Source organism: Perognathus longimembris, chromosome 1 (assembly GCF_023159225.1).
Source record: "Perognathus longimembris pacificus isolate PPM17 chromosome 1, ASM2315922v1, whole genome shotgun sequence".
NCBI classification, from domain to species: Eukaryota; Metazoa; Chordata; class Mammalia; order Rodentia; family Heteromyidae; genus Perognathus; species Perognathus longimembris.
Genome location: NC_063161.1, coordinates 151,896,953 through 151,910,876, shown reverse-complemented (window position 1 = coordinate 151,910,876; position 13,924 = coordinate 151,896,953). Strand labels below are relative to the sequence as shown.

General features: G+C 37.5%; 1 pseudogene; it reads right to left on the bottom strand.

Annotated features, from left to right (window-relative positions):
• Positions 1-296: 296 nt before the first annotated feature.
• LOC125356302 lies at positions 297-11,493 on the bottom strand (annotated as a pseudogene).
• Between the last annotated feature and the right edge of the window lie 2,431 nt (positions 11,494-13,924).

The following is a 13,924-nucleotide window of genomic DNA, read 5'->3' as shown; positions in this document are numbered from 1 at the left end:
TGAAATAAAAACATGAAAATTTGTGTTTATATAAACATTTAAAAGCTGTGAAGGATAAGGACATCATGCTAAGAGGAAAACAACAATGCATTTATGGTTTCTCCAAAATCATTTCCAAAGCTCTCAAGAGTAAGAAAATATCTAAAATATGTAACCAATTCAATATAGGAGATATAGAAGCTGAAAAGTATGCCCTATCAAGATGAAAAAGAAAAAAAAAACACAAGTCGGAGAGAAGACATGTAGTAGATAGACTCTTCTATCCAGTTATTAGAAAACACAAAACACAATGCAGGTCACACTGAGAAGTTTCCTCTACTGAACAATTTTTTCAGAGCTCCTTTCATATCCCGATTCCTCAGACTGTAGATAAAGGGATTTAACATAGGTGTGAGCAGCGTATACAGGACAGCCACAATGACATCCTTGTCATTAGTGTCACTGGAGGAGTGAACAAAGTAGATTCCAATAATTGGTCCATAGTACAGAGAAACCACAGTGAGGTGGGAGCCACATGTGGACAGGGCTTTGCAGATGCCCTTCATGGAGGGCGCTCTCAGGATGGTGGCCCCAATGCGGCCATAGGAGACCAGAATGCATAGGAATGGCACAGTAATGACCACCGACCCCACAGTGAGGATAACCAGCTCATTGACTGTGGTGTCTGTGCTGGACAGCTTAAGTAAGGCAGAGAGGTCACAGAAGAAATGGGGCACAGTGTTGTCTCCATAGAAAGAGAGGCGAGCTAGGAGGAGGGTGTGCACAAGAGCAACTGCAGAGGACAAGGCCCAGGACACAATAACTAGCAGGAAGCACAGCTTCTGACTCATGATGGTGGTGTAGTGCAGAGGGTGACAGATGGCCACATATCTGTCATAGGCCATTGAGGTCAGAAGAAAGCTGTCAAGAACTGCAAAAAATAAGAAAAAATACACCTGGGAAATGCACCCAGCATATGAGATGGACCGGCTCTGAGTCAGCATGTTCATGAGCATCTTTGGTGCTATGACAGAGGAGAAAGAGACATCAGTGAAAGCCAGGTGGCTGAGGAAGAAGTACATGGGGGTGTGGAGGCGGGAGTCCAGCCGGATGAGCAGGATGATGAGCAGGTTCCCCAGCACCGTGGTCAGGTAGATGGCCAGGAAAAGTGCATAGAACAGGCCTTGCTCCTCGGGCCTGATGGGGAGCCCCAAAAGGGTGAATTCTGATGCACTACTCTGATTGTCTTTCCTCATGTGTTTCTTCTCTTTGGCTGCTGATTCAAATACAAATCAAAATGTAAAAAGAAAAAGTCTTTGTGATTACCACGTTTTCAAAAGTATCATTTCTATCCACCTCCATGTTCAACAAGAGAGATGATGGAAGGGAAGGCTGGAGGGAAAGAGATAGAAAAGGAAGATGTGAGGGAGAGAGAGAGCAGAATGGGAAGCAAGGCCAAAAAAGAAATATTTGTGCAATTTAACATGAATTTAACCTCTTTTGACACTGCAATAGGCTTATGCTGTTATGAAGAAAGATGCAATTTGCACACCTAGAAAACAACTATAGAAACTCTGAAACACCATGTGATTATCAAATCATGCTAGGTTCCAACCTACTGGTGTCTATGAATTCTGGGTGGAATTTGAAATTAGGGAATTATTGCACAAGGACAGGTCAGTTAACTTGTTAATAGAAAAGCAGATAATCACTGTAGTTTGGTGACCTCTTAAATTACCAATATCTCTTGAACAAACTTTATTTCAAACCTCCATGGATTGAATCAAGACAAGAGAACTGAGTTAGTTGCTTTGGAATTGCTGCAAATTACCAGGAACTGAATACTTGGTGTATACTTCATATGTGCCATGTGAGGGCAAATGTTTTAAAGGCATCATGATTAATAACAGAATCTAATGACATATATTGTAACATACTCATCAGTTTTTCTTTTTTTAAATATCCTTCCTAGTGCCTATAGCTCATGCTTGTAAACCTAGCTACTCAGGAGGCTGAGGACCTAAGGAGCATAGTTCAAAGCCATCCTGGGCAGAAAAGTACATGAAACTTTTATCTCCAATTGATCACAAAAAGCCAGAAATGGAGCTGTGGCTCAGATGGTAAAGTACTAGCCTTGAGCACAAAAGCTCAACAACAGTGCCCAGGCCCAAGGTTCAAGCCCCAAGACTGGAAAAACAATCTTTCCCACTAAATGGGTACCATTGGTCAAGATATATTGTATTCAAAATCTGCTTTGTTAAATGGCAATTCCTTTGTACACTAAATGTAATAAAAATACAATAAAATAAATTAAAATCATTCCCATCCAATATTTTGAGTATGGAAAAACTCTTTCTAAAGGAATGAACATGGAATATTTAGCTAATAACTTCCCCTTCACACTAACACATTACATACTCTATCAATTCAAACTCAATCCTCTTATTCACTATTAGAACATTAGAGATATTTTGTCTTTTCCAATCCCATCTTGTAGAAGCCATCAAACTCTGTCACACTAGCCATAACAAATTAAGTCTTCTGTAATTCCTCGACTAGGTCTTATGCCAAAGGCTGTTAATTGACTTTTTTACATATATCTACTATTCCTTCTACACTGCTAAACCATAATTCCTCTCTCTTCTCCTTTATGTCTATTAAAAAATTCTATCAGTGGAAATGATCATTAAAGAATAAGAAAATGATCATCTATCTCCCAAAAAGATTAAATACCTTTTCTATATAATGGGGTCTTTTTTGCATGAAACGTGTTAGTGAAACATGTTGAAAATCTTCACATTAAACAAAATAAGGCAGACTGAGAAAGACAACCATCACATATTCTGTCTCATGTTGTATTAAGATGAAAATTTTAATGATATGAGCATAAAATAGGACTATTGGTAGGTGGTTGTCAGTAGGAATTCAGAAAGGAAAAGGGAGAATGAGAGTTATATATCTAAGGATATAAAAAACATGTGATAAGAGAATCATGAAACCCATTAAAATTGTTTCAAAATGGGAGAGGAATAAGAAAGAGTAATAGAATACATGCATGTATTGAAATATCTAGATGAAATGTGTTGCACAATTTATGCATGTTGATAAATAAAAATAGCATATAAAATAATAAAAAGACTTGTTTAAACTATGGGTTGTTGTTGGTTTGTTTTTTGGGTTTTTTTTAGCTGAAGGAATGCCTTATTACCTAGTTTGCCAGTCCTTCGGTAATTAACTACAGTTTATATTAATGTTCAAAATCACCCAACTTAATTGAAATCATCAAGAAAATTTCCCCATTCTTGAAACATTGCAATGAAAATCTTGTTAGTATAATTTGTCTTTCTGAGACTGATCATAATGCAACTATGTTACTCAATCATTGATTTGAAAATTGGTTTATCACAAAGAAAGTGGTTATAATTACCTCTGGGCCCAATAATTGTTTCTAATATTTTACTATGTCCAGTAATATTTCAGTAATCACTATTGTTTTAAGTTCGTTTTTCATATAGATGATATATTTCTGTAGGATAATATATGTACCTATGCAATACATTTTCAAAAGTATAACAATTAATTTGTTTTCACAATTGTGATACATTTTTAATTGCAAGAGCTAAGATAATGAAAAAGACAATTTTTTGGTGTTCCATAACTCTCTAATAGCAAAGCCCTGCAAAAATGGACATCTTGTGATTTTTTTTTTTTTTGCAAAGGATAGAGCAAGAGAATTGGAGAAAATTTCAAGAGAAGAACCTCTTAGGAGAGCAATGGGTGGAAGAATATGCAAGAAGCATACTGTCTGCCCAAATGGGAAGCTTTCATCTATTCTAGAAAAACAGTACAACCGAGCAAAAATAGTGATTAAAAAATGTCAAGTGAGCTGTGTGCCAGCAGCTCATACCTATAATCCTAGCTCCTCAAAAAGCTGAGATCTGAAGATTCCAGTTCAAAGCCAGCCTGGGCAGACAAATCCATGAGACTCTTATCTCCAATTAACTATCAAAAATCCAGAACTGAAAGTGTGGCTGTCAAGTGATAGAGCACCAGGCTTGAGTGAAGAAGCTGAGCATGAGTGTGAGACCCTGAATTCAAGCCCCAGTACCAGGACACACACACACACACACACACACACACACACACACACACACACACACACACTAGCTGCTGATAGATATTCTATGAGAATGTGTGGTGATTGTATCATTTTAGGTACAAATAGTGCCTGACTCTGCTGATATTGAAGAATAAAATTAGAGATATTTGAGATTGAAAAAACTAGGGCCTAAAGATAAACAATAAAGTGTACAATTTTTTCCTTTCTTTAAAACTTAGCTATATTGAGGTAAGCAATTCTATGGGGAGCTTTTGTGTTCTGGTATGTCAAAGGTTGGATAGATACTAACTTCAAGACATAGTACACTATGTGGAATCTGCTGTGATGTGAAGAGGGGTGGGACCTAGAGACCAGTAGCACACTGGAAACACACACTCACACATGAGTACTACCATCCTTCTTACTATTTATTCTACTTCTCTCCTAATAGAGCTCCTTAGTTGACAAGCACAAGTACCTTCAACTATAAGATGTGGGAAAGTTCTTCTATTTCACTTTGAAGTCTCAAAATACAGCAAAACCAGTAAAACCTCTGAGGAGCCCAATCTTCTAATGCCGGTAAATAGAAAAGTCTAGAATCAAAGAAGACCGATAGAGCAATATAGACTTATTCATATATCTGGGCAATCTCTGTGAGTCCTCCTTTTACAAACCATGGAGAGTATGTGAAAGGCAGTTCCTCATTCCCAGTTGCAAATTGGAAACAAACAGAATATAATTGCTTCATTGCCTTGTGTTCCTCTGGGGGAAACAATGACTTGTTGAAAAAGGCATTTGAGTTGACCCTTTGAGGAATTATAATAACCACAGGCAGGCATTAGAAACTTAGTAGTTCAAAAAAATTCCATTCTTCTCACCGTACACTAGGGAAAGGTGACCCCCAAAACCAAGCCGGAGACTGACTGTGATAACCAAAGACTCTTTCTACTGAGCTCACGCTATTTCATGAGCACCATAAACACAAGAGCCTCACTCTCTGAACAAAAGTGTGAGCACACATATCTCATCGCCACTGAATTTGAAGACTGGAATATATTTCCCTAAATCAGTCTCTTGCCCAAAGATATGCCTGTAAGTTTCTCACAAAGCCATGATATGATCTTTTAATATATCCTTTCCTCTCAGTGTGTTACAAAATTGATCCTGAATCCATCTCAATGTCCAGTTATTCAATGCCTGGTAGAAAATAAATATTGTCTGGTCATTTTCCAAAGGGATATGATGACAATTTATAAAGACTAATTGGTGCTGCTTATGTAAAACTCGATTGTACTTAGAGCTGCTACTTGAATGAAGCAACCCTATAAGATGTTTATATTTCAGTCACGATTTCTGAGTCATGTAGATCATGGCTCATCAATAGTTCTGTGAAGATAATGTGCTCATTGACATTCCTGTTGCATGACTTTGTCAAAGCTTCTCTAAGATGATAAGAGTGTCATTCACACCCATGTTTTTCTCCACTTGTGGACATTTAAAACTAGTTTTTCATTCTGCAAGATTTCTCATTTAGATAAAGAATTTGAGAAAAGATGCCTCTTTCTATTGACAATTGGTATTATTGCTTTTTAAGACCCAATACCTTTCCTGGGAAATTCCATTATGCATCTTCTTCCACAAAAAGATGCTACTCTTTCCAGTTTATCTTAATAATCTACAACTGACCATGCATGCAGTACAATGTCAGACTTCTACCCCAATGACAGGTTGTACAATTGGAAAAAGATAAGATGGTTAATAACAACTTATAATAGCAAAAACAAAGTTCAATGACAAATTTTATTCTTAGGAACTTTGAAGTCTCTTTCAACATGTGATTTTATAATGAAATAAGAAATATTTATTTCATCAATTTGCAATTATTTTACTAATATATTTTAGTCATGCAAAGATAATGGATTCATTGACATCTATCTATATACCTATATATTGTATGTTTCAATGTCATTTGCCTTCACGTTACTTTTTCTTATCACCTAAACCACTTTTTAAAATTGCTACAACTGGGCTGAGAATATGGTTTAGTGAAAGTACTCGCCTTGCATGCATGAAGCCCTGGGTTCAATTCCTCAGCACCACATAAACAGAAAAAGCCAGAAGTGGTGCTGTGGCTCAAGAGATAGAGAGCTAGCTTTGAGCAAAAAGGAAGCCAGGGACAGTGCTCAGTCTCTGAGTGCTCAGCCCCAGGACTGGCAAAAAAAATAAAATAAACTTGCTACAACTTTTTCAATAGCTTTTATTTTTCCCATTTCGTATGTGCATAAGTGTATTTCCATCAAATTCCCACCCCCACCCCCACCCCATTTTCCTTTTCTTTTCTCAGTTCCAATTGGTCTCCTTACAAAACATTCCCCCTTTTGTGTTCATGACCATTTTTAAGATGTTGATTATACACATAAGAAAGGATATTTGCCAGGCACTGGTAGCTAATGCCTGCAAGCCTAGCTACTCAGGATGCTGAGATATGAAGATCACAATTCAAAGCCAGCCTGGGTAAGAAAGTCTGTCCAATTAACCACCAGAAAACTGAAAGTGGAGCTGTGGCTCAAAATGGTAGAGCGCTAGCCTTGAGCTGAAGAGCTCAAGAACCTAGGCCCTGAAAGGAAGAGGGGGCGGGGGGAAGAAGAAAGGAAGGAAGGAAGGAAGGAAGGAAGGAAGGAAGGAAGGAAGGAAGGAAGGAAGGAAGGAAGGAAGGAAGGAAGATGTGATACTTGACTTTCTCAATTGGGTTGTTTTATATTACATGATGATCTCTAATTCCATCTATTTTCCTGCATCTGGCATAATTTTATCCTTTTATGGCAGAATAACAACCCATTGTATACCATTACCACATTTTATTATCTACTTATCTGTTGATGGGCATCTAGGCTAATTCGATATTTTGACTATTGTGAATACTACTATAAACATGATGTGCTGATATCTCAGTTATTTTAACTTACATTCCTTTGACTATATTCTCAAGTTTACATGGTAATTTTATTTTTAGTTTTTAAAGGACCTTCTATAATGGCTACATTAATTCTCAATCCTGCCAACAATGAATAAAGGTTTCCTTTCTCCTTGAACCCTCACAAGCATCTATTGCTGTTTTCTTGATAATTTGTTCTTCTTGATTTGTTTCTTTTTTTAATTTAATTTTATTGTCAAGGTGATGTACAGAGGGGTTACATAGTTTGATCTGTCTCGTATCATTGTGATTCTCAGACTAGCCAAATATCTCTAACAGTATAGAGGTCAAACTTAATCTCCTCTACCCTAATATCATTTATTATCCAAACAAATCCTAAAAAGTCTTCAGCCTCCTTCCTGGAAAACCTATTAAATGTAGTCTTATAACTTGACGGCAGATTTTTTTTATTATTTTTATTCAGGTAAAGTTATGAATGCTTTTGCACATAAATGTAAAGCTATCTTTTTAAAAATCTTTATTGGTATACACAAATAAAACGATGAATGAGATTGAAATATGGATTCTTTTAACACCCTTTGTCCACTTAGTATAAATAAAACATGAATGATAAGAACGCAAAACAGGTTCTGTTGAGGATAGGTCCCTGTAAAAAGGGAGAGGGCAAACAGGAGTGTACGGGGAGAGTGTGAATTAGGTCAAGTAATCTTTGTACATCTATAAAAATAGAGGAAAAAAACCCTACCAAAATCACCTTAAGAAGGAGAAATGAGGATAAAACAGATTAATAGAGGAGACAAATTAGAGCAGGGTACATTGTATGCTTGTATGAATATATCACAATGAACCCTCCTATATAACTAATACATCCTAATTTTTTTTGGTTGGTCATGGGGCTGGAACTTAGGGCCTGGACACTGTCCCTATGCTTTTTTTTCCCCTCAAGGCTAGTAGAGCCACAGCTTCACTTCCAGTTTCCTGGTGGTGAATTAGAGATAAGTCTCATAGACTTTCCTTTCTTGAGCTAGCTTTGCACCTTGGTCCTCAGATCTCAGCCTACTAAGTAGCTAGGATTACAGGCCTGAGCCACCAGCACCCAGTTATCTCCTAATTTTTTTTTAATGAAAAGGAAATATTTGCAAGACCCCATCTCAACCAGTAAAAAGCTTGGTACAGTAGTTCATGCCTGTTCTTCCAGTTATATAAAGCATAAATTGGATGGCTAGAATTTTCAGTCTGGCCTAAGCAAAAAGCAAAACCCTATTCAAAAACTAAGGATATTAGAAAAGGGTTGGGTTCGGGTAGTAGAGAACACAGAGTAATGAAAATGTTACCATTTCTTGAGATAACAATATATTTTTCACTGTCCTGAATTTTCATTTGGGAAGCCTAAAAATCCTTATAATCTTGTTCTTTCACAAAAGGAGCGAAACAAAAAGAGCACATGGGAGGAAAGGGAACCCTTGGTTTATTAAACCATGGGTGAGAATGTAAAATCGTGCAAATGCTGTGGAAATCAGTACAGAGGTTCTCAAAGACTAAAAGTAGAGCTACCATATGATCTTCCTACAGAATTCCTAGGCATGTAGCTAAGGAACATCGTCAGCTTATAGTTAACATACTTGTATATGCATGCTTGTTAAAGCACTATTAACAATAGACAGTGGAATGGGTCTTGGTGCTGGTCAACCAATGAATAGATAAAGAAACTGTGAGATATGTGTATGTGGATATATCGATATCTCACATTTTCTTTACATATGTAGATTCAGGTAACTATATATCTACTTACATAGTGAACTACTATTTAGTTGTAAAGAGGAATGGAATCATAAATTTTCAGGAATATGGTTACAACTAGAGATACTCATGTTAAACTAAGCTAACATGTTAAAATTTTAACCCAGATTCATAAAAACAAATATGACATACTTCTGCTCAGCGGCAGAAGGTCTATATCTAAAAGGATGGAACAGGGCTGGGGATATGGCCTAGTGGCAAGAGAGCTTGCCTCGTATACATGAGACCCTGGGTTCAATTCCCCAGCACCACATATACAGAAAACGGCCAGAAGTGGCGCTGTGGCTCAAGTGGCAGAGTGCTAGCCTTGAGCAAAAGGAAGCCAGGGACAGTGTTCAGACCCTGAGTTCAAGGCCCAGGACTGGCAAAAAAAAAAAAAAAAATCCTATCAATCTAAAAGGATGGAACAGGCAGAAGAAGGGGGAAAGGAGAAAGTACGGGGTGCATATGATTAAATCTCATTACATGCATATGTGAAAAAAGCATAATGAAGCCCATTAAAATTATATTTTAAAGAAAGGACAATGATATAATTAAAAGGGATGTAAATATGATGAAAGATTGAATATCCTTTCTACCATTAAAATATGTTCATTTAGAAAAAAAAAAAACTAATTCAGATTAGAAAAGCACCTAAGTGGATATAGGTCTCGGGACTTGACCTCACAAAAACAATCAACTGAAAACCACTTTTACTAAATATTGCTAGGTCATCAGCACAGGAGTAATTCCTAATCCCTCATAATTTGAGCTTCTTTCTTCATACTAATTACTAGCATACAATGAGATAATGGGCAATGGAATGTCTACCACCATCATCAGCATATAGAAGGAAACTGACTATCTTTGGCTTGCACTGAAGTCATTTTTCAAGGACTGAAAACAAGAACTTGGCCATTTCAGATTGAAATATAGGACAGTAGATTTATGCATTTGGGAGAAAGGTAGTTTTTTTTATTTTTAAATAAAATTTCATTGGATGAAACCATGGTGAAGTCATGCTTGAACTCTGTCCAGGTTAACTTTTTGACACCCTGCCTGGCCATTCTCCAATCCAGTCCATTGGAGGCTGAGTCTTGTCATCAGAGTAGACTGCATGACTATGATCGCACACCACCTGGAAGATCATTTTAGAACCTCTAGCCCGTTTGTGTATCTTTTTTAATTTAATTTTATTGTCAAGGTGACATACATTGATTGTATATCTGACATATCTTCCTAGGGCACAGAGGGTGCATATTGATTTTTTTCCCTCAATATGGGACCCGAACTCATTCTGTAGAATCATTGTCCTGGTCAGATACAGAAAAGCCAAGACATCTTAATTTGCAACCCAGATTACTCCACTTATGAGGGGATAAATAAGTTGTATGCCTAGTGACTATCAACCTAACACTATATTTTTTAATTCAGAGTTAATTACAAAATTAAATGTAAAAATAAAATCAAGACCCTGTCTAAGAAAAATGTTTATCTTAAGGAAAGATAAAAAGCTTGATTTTTGCTACAGAAAGAAAAAAAAAGAAGTTTGAACTCTTTCTAGGATAACCATATAGAAATGAAATATGTAGGAGAAGACAGTTGTGCAGTGAAAATGAATCTCAAGGTCAGTAATACAATCATGGAATGTCTACATTGCAGATGAGACATGGATTGAAAAGGGAGTGTCATGTCAGTCTACACTAAGAAGCAACAATTCAAAGAATGGATGCAAATGGAGATTGAAGAGGTCTTGTACCCCTTTTAGAGGAAGCACAATACACATCATAATGACAATATTCTTCCACTGAGAATATTCCCCAGAGCCCCTTTCATATCCTTATTCCTCAGGCTGTAGATAAAGGGATTTAGGATGGGGATCACCAGATTATACAGCACAGCCACAATGACATCCTTGTCGTTAGTGTTACTGGGTGAAGGGAAAAAGTAGAGCCCAATAATGGCTCCATAATAGAGAGGAACCACAGAGAGGTGAGAGCCACATGTGGACAGGGCTTTGCAGATTCCCTTCAAGGAGGGAGCTCTCGGGATGGTGGCCCCAGTGCGGCCATAGGAGATCAGAATGCATAAGAATGGCAAGGTAATGACCACTGTTCCTATAGAGAGGATAACCAGCTCATTGATTGTGGTGTCTGAGGTAGACAGCTTAAGTAAGGCAGAGAGGTCACAGAAGAAATGAGGCAAAGTGTTGTCTGTAAGGAACAAGAAACGGACTAACAGAAGGGTGTGCACAAGAACAATCGCAATGAATAAAGCCCAGCACACAATCACTAACAGAAAGCAGAGGCTCTGTCTCATAATGATTGTGTAGTGGAGCAGGTGACAGATGAGCACATATCTGTCATAGGCCCTAGAAGTCAGAAGGAAACTGTCAAGCCCCCCAAATATCAAGAAAAATTCCTGAATAATGCACCCAGTATATGAGATGGATCAGCTCTGTGTCTGCATATTTATGAGCACTTTTGGTATGGTGACAGATGATAATGAGACATCAGAGAAGGCGAAGTGGCTGAGGAAGAAGTACATGGGGGTGTGGAGGTGGGAGCAGGATGATGAGCAGGTTCCCCAGCACGGTGGCCAGGTACATGGCCAGAAAAAGTGCACAGAACAGGCCTTCTGGCCTGATGGGGAGCCCCAGGAGGATGAATTCTGACTCATTGCTCTGATTGTCCCACCTCATGCTCCTCTTCTTTTGCTGTTGCTGAAGATGATAAAAGAGACATAACCATGTATGGGGAAATGAAATGCTGCTGTGATTATTTTTTACCTTGTAAAAACATGCCATTGGATTGGTCAGTTGGTACATTTTGCCCTGAATATCTCAAGCTTTTTCCCTACACTGATGGTTTAGTGTTGGCCTAACACATAGTGATGTTTGTCCATGTAAGAACACAGGTGAACATCTTTTGGAGAATCTATGGACCATCTGGATGACAATCAGATCAGAACGAAATCAATCTTTCAGAGACTAGGAATTGACTATGGACATCTGATATTTGGGAGTTAGGAAATATATGCTCATCACTTTAATAGACTGACATTTTATAAAAGTCTAAATGATGATGAAGCAGTTTCTTACATGGTATTTTTTAATTCCTGAATATAAGAGGTTGTCATATTGCATTTTCAAAAATAGGCCTTCTAAATAAGAACTTAGAGAGGAAAATTGAGAAATAAGGAAAAAATTAAGATAGTGGTCAGTCTTGGAAATATATGGTATTGGAAAACTATTGAGGAACCAGAGGACATTAATATTTTTCTGTTATAATAAAAGGTTTTATTTAGTTTGATTGTAGGAGTACAGTGACGATTTGAATGAAGTGATTAAACATTTCAAATATCTTGTTGTCTACTGGATAGAGATCGCATTGAAAAAAGTCAAAAGAACCAGCTGGGATCTGAATAGATGGCTACGGCAGTTTAGGTACAAAATCCTATCTGTCTGTTGGATCTTACTCTTTCAAAAATTGGATACAAACAATTCAAGATAAACTATCAATATTTTTAATTACAGTCTAGGAATTAGTAGCACGGCCTAAACAGCCACCCCATACACATAAAATCATACTACTTAGTATAAATTATATTCCTGCCCTGGCACCATAGAAGATGGACCTTCAGACACAAGGTGTGGGGGAGGTTGTTCTATTTCTTTCTAGAAGACACAGAATATAATGACAGATGGGGTCATTCACCAAGAAGCTGAAAGTTCCTCTGCAACAGACAGAAGAGTTATCAGTTCAGATTCAAACAACATAGATGGGGCTGGGAATATGGCCTAGTGGCAAGAGTGCTAGCCTCACATACATGAAGCCCTGGGTTCGATTCCCCGGCACCACATATACAGAAAACAGCCAGAAGTGGCACTGTGGCTCAAGTGGTAGAGTGCTAGCCTTGAGCAAAACGAAGCCAGGGACAGTGCTCAGGCCCTGAGTCCACGCCCCAGGACTGGCCAAGAAAAGAAAAACCAACATAGATGTATCAACCCACTCTTCTTCACTGTCCCGGATAAATTGAGTGAACAGTAATTGGAAAAATGATGGGAGAAGACTCGTGGGACAATTCTACCATCTCCAGGTTGAAGTCAGACACACATGGGTATAATTGTTTCATTACCTTTGACTTCCTTTGGGAAGAGCTAGCTGTTCACAGGGAAGAACTATAGGTTCACCAAGCCAAAAGAGAGTTCACCCTTGGATGAATCATGATTTTAAAACCCCCACAGGGTAGCCATTAGGAAGTAGGCAGTTCATAAACTCCTTGTCTTTTGGGGTTAAATAAAGAAAGTACTCAGAGTACATGATGAAATAAAACTGGAGTTTGAGTGTGATAAACAAGTCTCCTGCTTGTGAACTCTATATCATTCTGAAAACATGAGAAATACTCTAACACTTTTATTTTTTTGTTTTTATTTCAATTTAATTTTATTGTCAAGCTGATGTGCAGAGGGGTTACAGTTACATATGTAAGGCAGTGAGTACATTTCTTGTCATACTTGTTACCCCTTCCTTCATTTTTCTCCCTCTCTTTCTCCCTCCAAATCTCACCCCACAAGTTATACAGTTAATTTCCAACATATTGTCTTATGTCTAACACTTACTCTCTCACCAATGAGTAAGAGAAGTTCTATCTCCTGGTGACCACCGGACCCTAGGAAATGAAGCATGGCTTCTCTAAATCTCAATCTCTTTCCCCAAGTCAGCAGATACAATATTCCATTGGTGTAAGAATTTCACAATACCACAAAAAGATGTAATGTATATTTTGTATTTAATCCGTTTGAAAATTACTCTTGAATCCACTCATTACATTATTTCCTATTCTTTGTACCTAGGGGAAAATAAATATGTAGTCATAGATTAAGTTGAAGATGTGTGGATATTTATGTTACTAATTGGTTCCACTTATGCTTTAAAAAGCAAACCTGTATTTTGAACTGATATTTGACTAAGGAAATCTTATCCTATATTTAGACTTAAGAAATAGTTTCTGAATTCTATAGAAGAGGAACCATCAACTGTTTCTAAGACAATTCTACAATTGACTCTGCATGACTTGATTTGATTTAACAAAATCAGGGTAAGTATCTTTCCAATTAAAAGATTACATTA